Consider the following 13,003-nt stretch of genomic DNA (forward strand, 5'->3'; position numbering starts at 1 on the left):
TAACCCAAAGACATTTGGAGAGTTTTCAGTGAGGCCTGGCCTTTGTTTCTAAGTATTTATATAATCTACATTACCAGGAATATTGATAGTTAATGCAGTTTTACAAGGAGGTGTGTTTAACATCTAATGTAACAGCAGAATTTGTGTAGGGCTGTCACCTCTTTACAGCCATGCTTATTTACATTCACAGGTCTGACAAGTCTTTCATCCTGGTTTGTATTTCTGCTGTTTCCCATGCATCGTGGCTAAGCAGTGGGTTTGTCACTGCCACCTTGCAGTGTAGTGGGGGTGAGGTGTCTGAACTGTGCACACATCAAGTCTCTGACTGAAATAATTTGCACAGCTCTCTCTGCGTTGGTGCAGCCTGGGTGGTTATAGCTCTCCATGTATTTATGGGTATGGAAATAATCTCTTTTAGGAGAAGCTGGTGTTGGCACTCATTCATGAGGAATTCTATTAGCAAATCTGATAGGGCAAAATAAGGAGAGGAGCATCAACAACTGTACTTTCAATGCTCCCTGATGAGTAAATGCAGCTTCTGCCAACTAAATTTAGCAGTGCAAACTCCTAACACAAGTTACAGAAGAATTGCAGTCACTTGTTCAGCCCTTCCTAGATGTGTTTGCCGTGGAGCATGTGTTAGCAAAGCCAAATTCTGGGACATGGTCAGAATATTAATTTTTCTCAAAAATAATGGTTACCTCATCACACTGTTGTGAAGTCATTATTGATTTGGATGGTAACTTCTTCAGGGGTGTAAGTGAAGCCAGGATGTAAGAGTATAGAGGCTGTCAGCTTTTGAGAGCTTCCATACTGCCAGGGTCTTGCTTTTTCTGCAGAAGCAAAGGTGGCCATGGAAGAGCCTCTGCTACTTGCAATGAGATTCCCCTTTCGAAGAGTGTGGGTCAAGGCTGCCTCCTTTCTTGTGCAGGAAAGTTGTGCTGTTGAGAGTGTAGGTTTCCTTGGCAAGCAGCTGTGCTCCTGGGCTGGAGGAAAGCAAGCTGGGAGATACGATGATCCAAGAGTGGCCCTCTCTTCCCCAGCATGTGCAACGCAGAGCATCTCAGCCTAGAAATGAAAACAGAATGGGGAAATGGTTGTACCATTTTCCGGATGCCTGCGTCTCTCTAGCTGCCATTGGGTTTTTCTTCTGAAGAGTAACGTGGCCTTCATGGTGATAGTCATCCCACCTAACTTGTTTAGTTTATCTCAAAGTCAAATTAAACTGTACCACTTGTTGATTGCTAAACTCTGCTAACAGGTATGTTACATAAGAGATAACAATTAAGAACAGAAGCTGGAGGGTTTTTTTCTGGTAGTTAAATGCTCGGGAGCTTTCACTAATTAAGATTTTACATCTAGATAATAATCCTGTTACAATCCTGTAATACCTTGCTGCTACAAAACAGCTGCTAGGCAGTGGAGTGGCCTGTCTTCTCAGACTGGACCTCAGAAATGGATAGGCAAACTGTGGTTGGAAAGAGGAGCTGGCAGTGGCAGGTTGGGAAAAGCTAAACTGGAGATCTCTCAGTTAATGGGATTACAAAGAAAAATATTGATTTGCTGTGCATGTAGTCAATCTAGAGATTCATTATCATGCTCTTATTGTGGTTTAAGACTGGTCACTCATGGACTGTCCCCCCTCAGGCTGTAGATGTGCTCGCAGGAATGTAATGACAGGAGCTGTTTACCCATAGAGAGATAGTGCTGCACTGTCTGCATCTTTCACCTTTTGGGATCTCTGGGTGCTTGCAAGATGCTACATCACAGAGTTGCTTCAGACCTGTTTTGTGTCCCAAGGTTTACTTTTCCAGTTTGGTATGCTATTGTTTGAAATGTCAGCCACCTCCGGCCTTACCCTGCCTAAGTTGTAAAGTTTTCTCTCCCTCTCTTCACTTGGCTCGGGATGTGGGGAGGTTTTGGGACCATTCCAGGGCTTTTCTGAAGCTGCTTTTTCCACTGTCAGGCAGGGTCTGGCACTGAGTCAGCCACTGCTTCCTGGTTCTCACCCTTCCCTTGCAGGCAGACAGATGACCTGCCTTAAGGGAGCAACCTTTCTTGGAAGGTGAAATGGAGTACATCAATTAAATGCTGACCGTAAACATTAGCCACATACATACCTACGAACACATTAATCCTGTGTTAACAGTCCCCAGTGCAGTGTTCATTGATCAGCTGGTTATTGTTTGTGCAGTGCTTGGAAGATGACAGCAATATGGACATTCCTCTACTCATTACAGATTAGCATATTACACCAAGGTAGAAACTTTACTGAGATAATTTATCCATATTCTGATAAAAGAGGTATGTATTTATTAGGAGAGCTCAGTGAGATACAGAAGATATTTGTTAGCGTTTTGAAGAGGAAAAAATTTGATAACTGAGCAGCAATCTTATTAGCCACATCTTGCCCTGTGCTGAGGAGGAGTGAAGATACGAATTTACCTGCCTTCCTCTCTTTGTGGGCTGTAATGTGAGCAGACCTTTCTTCCTGCCCCAGTTCTTCTCTGGAAAGCTCCTCTCTCATTTTATCAATGCTTTATTGCCACCAGTTTTATCTTGCCCAAGCATCTGTGGAAGAGGATGAAGGAAGGCACTTTTTAAGAATCCTGGGCTGCTCAGGAAAGAAATAACCTGTCTCTACAAAGTATGATCAAGGGGAGTTTGATCCACAGCTCTTGACATTCAACAGGGCTGACAGAATTCCACTTTGAGGTGTGAATTTCCTGTTCCATCCTTAACCTTGCTCTTTCTATTTCTGATCTCTTCTGCTCCTTCCATTTAGTCTTTAGTGTTAAAACAGTTTTCTCTGGTGCCATTCTTAACTTGATCTGAGTTTGTGGTTTGCATAACTAGGAGAAAATACGATCTGACAGTAATAGCAGGCATGCTTTTTGAAGTTACCAGTGTGTGTGTAACCATTAAATTAAGGAGAAGCTCACTTGGGTCAGTGAAAGAAGAGCCTGTGTCTAGAAATCTCCATGTTCCTGATCTTACCAGTGGTTCTCTTCATAGAGATATTGCACTTGGATGGACAGTTGCTGTTTTCTGGGCTGCCCACGTGGTTGGGAAGGGATGGGAGGAACCCAGAGGGTGGCTGACCTTGCTGTCAAGGTCTCTATTAATTGTCTCTTTCAAAGCAGTGTGTTCCAGTTTGGCTCTGTAGTGTTTGCTCTAACTGTGGGCCGCTCTCTTTCTCAGCTGCAGGGGAGTGATTTCTACCTTAGAGGCCTTCAAAATCATCCCTTTCTCTTCATTAATCAAAGACCTAATCAGATTACAGGGATCTAAATGTACTTCAAGCACAAAGTTTTTAAGTTCTGTGGAAATTTTCCACTCTTTAACATGCGATAACATGCAGACTAATTTAAGTTAATGGCATAATGCTTCTCTCAGGAGATAATTTTCTAATTGATCTTACTGCTGGTAACATTATCTGTGGACAGTTAGTATCTGATGGGATCCCTTTGCTCCTGCTTGGTGAAGAGATGAAGCCTCCCAGGGGAGCTGCATTCCACAAACAGCTGAGTTGTTGGGAATCCCTGTGGGACCTCAAAAATTCTCAACTCTCTTGTTTTTAAAAGAATGTTTTTCAGTCATTTTACATGGCTTTGATGATAGAATGTAAGTGATGGAAAAAAATACCTGAGTCACTTCATGCTGTTCTTTTTCATCATGTTATGATGTTTCAAACTTTGCAATTTGGTTGATTTTAGCTGTCAAGAAAATAAATTTCCCATGGTTGCTTGAGACTTTAGAATACTTGTACTTCGATGAAATTTTTAGGGAACAATAATAAATAGTCTTAGCATGTGAACTTGTATCAAGAGAAATAGACACATTAATCCCTTGGGGAAAGCATAAATGTTTTGCTTTCTAGATGAATTTCAATTAATTTCATGTGGTCTCACATGGATTTTCATCTTGTTTTTGTAAGTTCTCTGTCTCTTTTTTATTCTTTGCTTTACACCAGTGTGCCTTTGCTTTCCCCAAAGTTTCATCTACTTTTTTCACTTGTCTCTAGTGGGATATTCAGTATGTCTCACACTCTCAGCCCAGCTTGATTCTGTATCTTAGGAAAGATTAGATTCTGTATCTTCATCTACTCTCAGGCTGCAGGTTGGTAATGTAATATCCCTTGCAATCTGCAGGAGGTTTCCACTCTTGTCATTTTTCCTCTCTTGGTTTTCTTCCTGTCCCTTTCAGTGTATTACAGGACTTTTGTCTCGTCAATTATCTTGCAATTGGGTGAGGCTAAAGAAAATAAAGTTTTCTTTCAGGCATTGTTTATCTCTACCTTGAGTTCCAGCAGTGCCCCATGCCAAATATGATGTCCATGTATAGAGTTTACCTTTTTCCCAGCAGTAAGTCAGCTGTAGAAAGCTGTAGAAAGAAGAAGGAGCTCAGCAAGTTGCAGCTGATTTTCCTCAAGTTGTCTGCTCCGTACAAATATGTTGTGCCTGTATGTTCTCTTCTGTGTAGTAAAGGTGAAGGAATAGGACTTAAATCCAGGTGTGTAACTTTTTTTCTGAGAAGAATGTGAAGGTAGTGGGTGTGTTGCTGCATGGTTAGCTGAGCTTACCTTTTGTTCTTCCTTGCTTAATACGTGAGGAAGTAAGGGAATAATTCTGTCATGTGGGAGTTAGCAAGCTTGGTAATGCTGCTTTCAAAATTTGGAGGTAGTGGATACATGGGGAAGGGATTCTGGAACAAGTGACATTGAAGCAGTGAGCATTTTTGTAGAAGTGAACTATGTGTGAGAGAAAGATTGCGCTTATCATTCTATTGTCACTTCATGCCTTTTGTCAGGGTAATAATGGAGATGGGCCTTTCTGAAATCAAAAATGACAGTCATAAGTCATTGGTGGTAATACATGGACATCTAACTGCTGACGTGCTCTTGCGAAATTTCTATCTTAGGAAACAGGTTTTCAGAAGCATGGACTCAGAGATATGCATTTCTTGTGATTGCAAATGGTTAATGTGCCAGTGCTCTTCCCAGTAGATTGTGAGATCTGAGCTGTCATTTCTGACCTTGAAAGTTTGCTCATAGGAAGCCAATAGGTAAGAAGATGCAAAGATCCCTCAAAATGTCGATATGCAAGATTTTGGTTGCTATTCAGATGCAGTGGCCTGCATGCAAGAAGGCTGTTGCCTCTGGTTTTTCCAGTCTCATTCAAATGAACTCATTTTGTACGTTCCTTTTTCTGATTCCAGTTCCTGATTCTCATTTCTCTAAAAGTCTCACTTTGGCTCTCAGAAACAAATAAAGGCAAATCAATCCAGTCTTAACTTGCAAATCAGCTCTATGAATAAACTAAGCTGAATATCTTCCACTTGAATTCAGTGTTCTTGCTCCTACTTGTGCTATAAGGTTAGTGAATTTTTAAGCAGTATTAAAGTTTTGTCAGTTTGCTTACTGTTACTATTCCCCTCACCAATACTTTCTCTTCTTTTTCAAATTGTCTTCCTCTGTTTTTGCCTTCTTTAATTTTTTATCTGAGTGATCTCTTCTGGAAAGGAAATTTTTCTTGCCCCATTGCTGCTGCGTTTCTCTTCTTGAGAACTGTGCCTCCTGTGTTTTGTGTGTACACATTCACTGCTGTAAGCTGCTCTTTGAGATCTAGAGGCAGATATGGGACCAATTCAGGGGAAGCAAGTAGAGGTTTAAACTCTTCTGTTTGTGTTGTGCTACATGATGGGGCAATCCCACATGGTGGAGTTAGAGATGAATTAAAGTGCATGATCCCCAGTGCTGCAATAGCTCCTTTCCAGCTGTCCCTATTTCTTCTCTGCAGGACTTTGAGATGAGCTGTGTGTAGCTTCCTAAGGCTGGAATGGACACCAACAAATTATCTAAAATAATGAGGTTCTGAAAGATGTCCAGTGTAGTGTATGAAATATTTTCTTTTTAAATAACAACACTTGCCATACAGTTATTTTAAAATGTTCAGTACCATTTGCACTTTCTTAGAACAAGCATCCATGCAGGGGGACATTGCCAATATGTAGAATAAAAGTCTCTGTGTATGGGCAGCACAATGTAAAGGTTAGGTTTCACTTTGATTAGAAAAGCAAATGGTTGGTTTGGAGTCAAGTGAAGCTTTTTTCCCCCTCCTTCTCTTTCTAGGTGGTTGCTGTTATTCTTATGTTTCTTTGGTTTTTAAAACAGAAAAAAGTAAAATTATTTTTTTCTAATTGGCCATGCATTCTAAAAATACAGAATATTTTGGATAAAAGGTAGATTTGGTAGTATTTTCTGACTTCCTTTTGGCTTCAGGAGATGCTGCCCTGATAATTTAGCTAATAAGAACAAATCTTTAGCAAATGTACCATCATGCATAAACGAGATGAGAGCAGAAAAGATTCTGCCTTGAGGAGCATTTTTGTCAGTGATGCTGAAGAGGGTCAGAATTTGGTGCCTGAACCTAAAGCCAGGTGGTGTAGGCTGGTGCCAGCAACACAAGTTTGACATGGAGGCAGCTAACTACAGGTGAGCCCTGTCACTTCTGAGAGGTTTTGTTCCTGTTGGATAAAGGAGAAGTTAGAGATTTAAGAGTTTAAGGGACTGGAAGTACAGTCTCTGCAAGGCTCAGCGAGCATCTCTGGGGTGAGTGTGCAGTGAGTGAGCAGCAGCAGAGCTGGGAGCCCGTGCCTCGTGTTCCTCCTGTGAGCTCAGCCTGTGCTCGCTCTCTTGTGGGGTTTTCTTAGCAGCCAGTGCTCACCACTGGTGGCTGAATCTCTGCTTTCCCATCTCCAGCTCTGCTGCCTTCTCCAGGAGAGCTCCTGCAGCACTGCTGCTGTCAGAGCAGGCCGACAGGCAGTGTGGTGCTGGCTTCCACAACATCTTTTAAAAAGGTTGAAGCCTCTTTCATTGTTTCAGTGGCTCTCTGGGAAAGTGAATTCTGACAAGTGTGGCATAAATCTGCTCCCAGCCAGCTCAGTGATAGTCCTCGCTGCATTGGTAGCAAACACCTCTCTCCTGCCTTTCCCTTAGATATGTCTGTTGAGGATGCTGATACAGCCTGGGAACTGACACTGACTTGAATGGTACTGACTTTTATGGTATAAGCCTGTCAAATTTAATTTAAGGATGTTATAGTTAATAACTCCCTGTGTGAGTGTACCTATTTACGGAAGTATAAATGGTTAAGGCTCTCTTGTGACACAGAGTTAGTGAAGCTGGTGATTTTAATAATGTTTTTTATTAAGTTCTGTTCTTTCGGAAAAAAACCTGTTTTTTTTTCTTTCCTCCTTAGTAAGAGAATGAATATGGCCTGTGTTACTGTCTAATTTGCAAAAACAGAACTAGAAATAGTCTATGGAGATTTAATTCTCTGCTTTTATTAGAAGTGCAAGGTACTTTGTGACAATGTCACATTCTCACTGTCTAAAGTCAAGTTCAGTCACGATATTCATACATGGAGTGGATTATGTATGTATTTTAAGTAATATATCTGTATTTTAAGTATTTTTTTCAGATTAAAGTTATCAGATAGTCTTTATAATTTGGTGTATTGTAGCTTTTCAAACCCCAGTGTGACCATTTTTCAGGATAATGTGTTTAATCAGTTCAATCACTATGCTGGTTTTGGTACAACGTATACCAGAGCTCATCTTTTAAATCTAAAGTTCAATGGAAGAATTGTTGGTTGGTTTGTTTTTTGGTTTGGGTTTTTTGTTTATTTGTTTGTTTGCTTTTTCTGGAAGTATTTTTATTCTCTTCTTTTTACACACTTTATTTTTTTTAGTTAGAGTGCTCCCTGAGGAGGAGGGTTAATGGAGTTATGCACTGCTGACTACAGGAGATGGATTGATTTCTGAAAGCAAGTGAAAATGCCTGAAATGCCTCAGATTTCTTTTTTTCTGGTTTCCTGATCTTTAATCCTGAAAGAGAAGGAAAAAATGAAATTAAAACCAGCCTTACAGAGAGCTCTGGTGCAATGGTGATGGGGTTTGTGTTTTGTCTCTTTTCCAGTGGTGATAAGAAATGAGTTCAAAGATACTGAAAGAATGGAATTCTTTGGCGTTTTCATGAGTAAAAGCATTAGTGAGCTTAAAGTATGAAATGGGGAGAAAAGCAGTGAGCTAAAAATTGTGTAAGCTTGTTGCACTGTTATAACAACCTCCTATAATCTTCATGCCTTCTGAATCACTTTGTGAGCATGTACTATATTGCATACTTTGTTTCTTTTAAACATAACAGGACATATTATTAACTCTATCTGTTGCAAAGGCTGTGATATTTATGTTTATATTTTCCCGTAGGATGCAAAGTCCTGCAAAGTGTAGTCGTCCCTTTGTACAGCATTACATGGTTTGTTAATACACATTTCTTCCTCTGAAATTCCATGGAAATTAATGAGTATTGACAGGAGAGACTCTAGGCTGTATCGATATCACAGCTCCACAGAGAGAGATGACTGTCACATCAGATATCTGGCTAAATTACAAATTGGTTTAAAATTTTATCTTTTGCTCCAATCTGGCAGAAGCTAAACTGATATAAACCAATCCCAACCTGACAAGAGTGTGACTGCACAGATATTGATCCAGTGATTTAGCTAACACACTCTTGCTCAGGGGGGTCGGGTTTGAGGGAGAAGCTTTTTTATTGCAGCTTCTTGCTTTTTCTTTTTGGTGGACTACTGTGGCTCCAGATGCAGACAGGATGGTTGGGTTCATGGCATACTTGGGCAGGTGGGATTCCCCTGCAAGCTGGGCCCATGTGGCTCGACTGGATTTTTAGGATGCTGAGGCTGCTCAGGCAGTTTGGTTGCTCACCCAGGTGCTGCTGTGCTGGGTTGGCAGGCTGGGCTGCTGCCGTGCTGCTGGGGAAATGATGCAGCCGGAGATTTCCATCAGCTGCTGCTGGAGGGCCATAATGAGTCTGTGTTGGAGAGGTGGTAGGCTCTGCATCTGTGGGTGTTTGGTTGGCAGCATAGCCAGCAGCTATTGAATAGTAGCCACTGAATGAATGCAGAGCCGGAGAAAGACTTGGATTGTGTTCTTGCTGTAAATTTAGCACATATACTCTGGTGGCAGGTATTGGCTCTGGAGGATACTGCCTCTAGTGTTGTCTAGACCATATAATAGAAGGTCTTGGACCACATTTTGTCTTCCCTGTGATTTGATGGCCTGCATCTTTTCAAAGCACAAAAGAACACCATTATATTCTCCAAAATGGGGATCTTACTATTTTGTTAATATACTCTCTTCCTCAATTGGCAGGAAGATAAAATAGAAGCATAATAGTGACAAGACAAAGGGTAATGGCTTTAAACTGAAAGAGAGTGTGTTTAAATTAGATATTGGAAATTAGGTATTAGAATTCCTTTAAGGGTGGTGAGGCTCTGAAACGCTTGCTCAGAGAAGCTGTGGATGTCCCATCCCTGAAAATGTTCACAGCCAGGTTGGGTGTGGCAATCTGGTCAAGTGGAAGGTATTCCTGCCCTTGGGTTGGAAGTAGATGATCTTTAAGGTTCCTTCCAATCCAAACTAGTTTATGATTCTATGATAACAGAAGAAACATGCCAGATGCTTATTCTTGTGAAGTGTTTCAGGAGAAAGAGTCTGAACTTCGCAGTATAGTGTCATATCTGTCCATGTAGCATATGGCTTCATACATTGTGTTCCCTTGTGTTTGGATTCAAGCTATGGAGCATGCAGGAAAGAAGTTTCTTCTGCATTCTTCTAACCCATGAGGGTATTTAGGTGTTTAATTTTTCAGGTGTCTTGACACAGCACTTTTAAATGTTTGGCATTTGTGTTTTTGTGTAACAAATGTAAGCACTAGTGCAGGAGCAATAGGCCTCCATATACAGATTCACAGACAGTCAGTGAATGTCAGTCTGTCTGTGATGGAGATTTCATGTAAACAGACAAAATCAGTAGAAACTGAAATGTCACTTCAGGTCTCACCAGGCTCTGCTAGCATTTCAAAGGTGTTACTACCTGCTAAAGAATTATTCCTTCATCCAGTGAGGAAAAGGATTCAATGTAATCCATAGGTATGTTAGCTTAGCATTTTTCCTTGTCTGAGCAAGGCAATGAACAAGGCCTGAACAAGGAACTTGCTTCCTTCCTCCCTGAGAACAGATGGCAAAGCCAAGCATTGTGATGATCGTTCTGCTATGCTCTGAGTCAGTTGTGTAACACCTAGGATGGCATCATTTTCTAGGGAAGGTTTTCAGTGTCCTTTGGTGCTGAGCAGCACTGTAAGAAGACAGAACAATATAAGTAAAATAATTCTGTGAAAAAAAGGTCTCTGTGTGACAAAACCTGTAAAGTTTGATTTATTTCTGGCAATTCAGAGATGCAGATCTTAAATTGACAAGGTCTACTAGAATTTCTTTTCAGGTGAATCTGGAAGCCAGAAATTTCCAGTTGAGAGTTGCCTACATGGAGACACTGGGCCAATGTCATAACGTTTGAGAAATCCTGAATTTGCCAGGTGAAAGGGCAGATGGGACTTTGTGGTAAACTTTTTTTGTCTTTTTCCCCAAGAGAGCACAGCCTCCTGTTGTAACATATTTTGAATGTTTTGTTATGGGTCTCACGAACTAAAACTAAATTTTTAAACTGTTATCATTTAATGAGAACGAAAACCCTGTGTTTCCAGTTCTGATTCAACTTCCCCTGCTGCAGTCTGCAAGGCTAAATCTTAAAGCCATCTGGTCTTAGAGGAATGGGAAATATTTTTGTACTAGCTAAAACACTAAAGCAGGAAAAAAACTCCAGATATCATAGTTTCCAAAATCTTCAGTTTTCTTTTCCTTATGTAATGATCAAGTTTTCTCTTATGCAGATAACCTTTTCCAAATACTCAACACTTCTGAACTTTCTGATTAGGTAAAGACAAAAAAAAAAGCTCCCTATGAGGGACTTTTATGAATATGGAATTGCCTGAATATAAATGTATGAACATCTCCTATTTTTAGACAAATTCCTTTGCCATAAAATACAGCAAACTCAGAATTAAATTTACTGTGTAAACTTCCATGTTCAAAAAAATTTCTGGGCTGAGAAACCAGGACTGACACTTGACAATATTCCTTGTAGTTGGTGTGTTTTCATCTTCCAAACTTGTTTTAAAATGGATTGTCTCTGTCTGAAGATCCAGTGAGTCGGGTTCACTTAGCTGTGCTCTGGTTTGGTGTCACTGGAAGCTGTTTGACACTGGTGTAACTCAATGAATCACTGTCTTCCTGCTGCCAGCCATTTTAAAGTGAACAAGTGTGTCCAAAGGATTGAAGTATTTTACACTGTAGCTGAAATTGATAAAACAAGGTTGTGTTGGATGGTGGTAGCTAGGAAAGGAAACTGTAAGATGCATTTTGTTTACCTTGGTGTTATGAAGTAAAATGACTCTGAAGTAACATAGCTTTTGGCCTGGGTCTTGCTGGCAGTCTTTGAGTTCATATAACGAATGTGGCTGTGATGAATTTGTGTCACTGAGTTACTGGTCTGCCACTAAGGGTAGGATTTTTCAAGCATGAGCTCTCTCATCTGCCAGTTAAACATATAAGGCAATTGTCTTGTACCTCGCTATAGTCAACACAGTGAGCACCTCTTTAGGTCAAAGGATGGCAGGATAAGTGAGATGATTTGCAAAATAGCTCAGCCTTACAAAACCCAGCCTGCATCTGAGATCCAAGAGAATAATTGCATACAATAGATAGCAAAACTTCTCAAACTAAGCATATACTTAAATGTTTTGTTGACTGGCAAATTTGCCTTTGGTCTGAAGTCGTTAGGAGCTTATTTTTACACAAAGCATTTGCAGTCAAAACAACGTTGCTATCTCTGCATCATTTCTGTGGAAAGATTAAAAAGATTGCAGGAATTTGGGAAAGAAATCTTGCCCTTTGGCCTGGAATGGCTGCCAGTTCTGTTACGTCTTGCCATTCCAGGTATCAGGAGATTGAGTTTGCTTTTGCAGGACGAATCTTTACCGTGTGCTGTTCATGTGAAGTTTGGGAGTCTTCTGAAAGCAGTGATGGCACAGGGCTGGTAAATGCCATGTGCTCCCTGTGAAACCAAGGTGGGTGTCTCCCCTACACCTCCAGGGCACGTGTGTGTGTGTGCTGCTGTGCTGTGGCTCTCCTCCATCTCCCTGGCCACTGCTGAACCGGCCATCTGCACTCGCTGCCGTGAGGAGCCCCGGGGGTTTAGAAGGGTCCTTGATCTGAAGGGGTCCTTCCCTGCACCACGACAGCTCTCAGCACCAGGGCTTCCACCTTCCCCAGCCAGCAGCACTCGTTGAGCAGACAAGGCCTTCATTCCCAAGAGGTCTGCTAAATTCCGGGCAGAGCGCTTTGCGAACAGACCAGCTTTATTCTTCCATTTGGAATTTTCACTTTATAGTTTTCTATAAGTGTGGTTGATGTTGCATCTGAAAGTAGGAGGAGTACTCGCTGTGAAGCTTAAGAACGCTGAATTGCTGTTGTAGGCACAATGTGACTGTTACTCCCTGGAGTATGTTGCACCAAGCAAGTCATCAACATTCGTCTTTCTCAAATTTTAGTATCTGTAACAAGAGGGGGAAAAAAATTCTGCTTTGCTTGTTATTCTCGAAAGAAAACAATGGTCATATATTAGCATCTGAATTAAAATAAACAATCTGTAGATATCAAGGACAGATTTTCTCTAGTCAGTTTGGAAACTCCATTCATTAAGTATTTAGTGAGCACAGCAAACTGGTGATAAAATTGGACTTTGGAATTTATCTTAAGACAGAATGCAAATGTTCGGACTTTTTTTGGTTTTGGTCTTCATTGTTTTTTGCAATCTCTGAGGGCAGTTCCCTTTAATTTTGAAGCCCTGTTCATGAGTACCAAGAGCAAAAGGACTAAATGTCATTTAAAAGTAATGTAGTAATACTTGCCAACAGCACGGCTTTAGTAGATTCTGAGACAGGAATGTGGGAGCAGTCATAGCCTTAAAAAAACAACAACAAGCTTTAGCAAATGGAGAATCTGCAAAAATATTTGGGAGCTGTGCA

At 40.9% G+C, this 13,003-nt stretch overlaps 1 protein-coding gene across 4 annotated transcripts in view; it reads left to right on the forward strand.

Moving 5' to 3' along the window:
- ARHGAP6 (Rho GTPase activating protein 6) overlaps positions 1-13,003 on the forward strand; it is a 311,446-nt gene that overhangs the window by 214,340 nt on the left and 84,103 nt on the right. The window contains exon 1 of one of the 4 annotated variants that reach the window (XM_088051978.1): positions 5,333-5,374. The exons of the other annotated variants lie outside the window; for them this stretch is intronic. The gene's annotated coding sequence lies outside the window, so the exon portion shown is untranslated. Of the gene's footprint in view, positions 1-5,332; positions 5,375-13,003 lie in introns of those variants that run through there. 4 annotated transcript variants of the gene reach the window in all.

The sequence above is a fragment of the Pseudopodoces humilis genome, chromosome 2 (genome assembly GCF_049639895.1).
Source record: "Pseudopodoces humilis isolate 2021_Gansu_Grassland_sample_001 chromosome 2, ASM4963989v1, whole genome shotgun sequence".
Classification (NCBI taxonomy): domain Eukaryota; kingdom Metazoa; phylum Chordata; class Aves; order Passeriformes; family Paridae; genus Pseudopodoces; species Pseudopodoces humilis.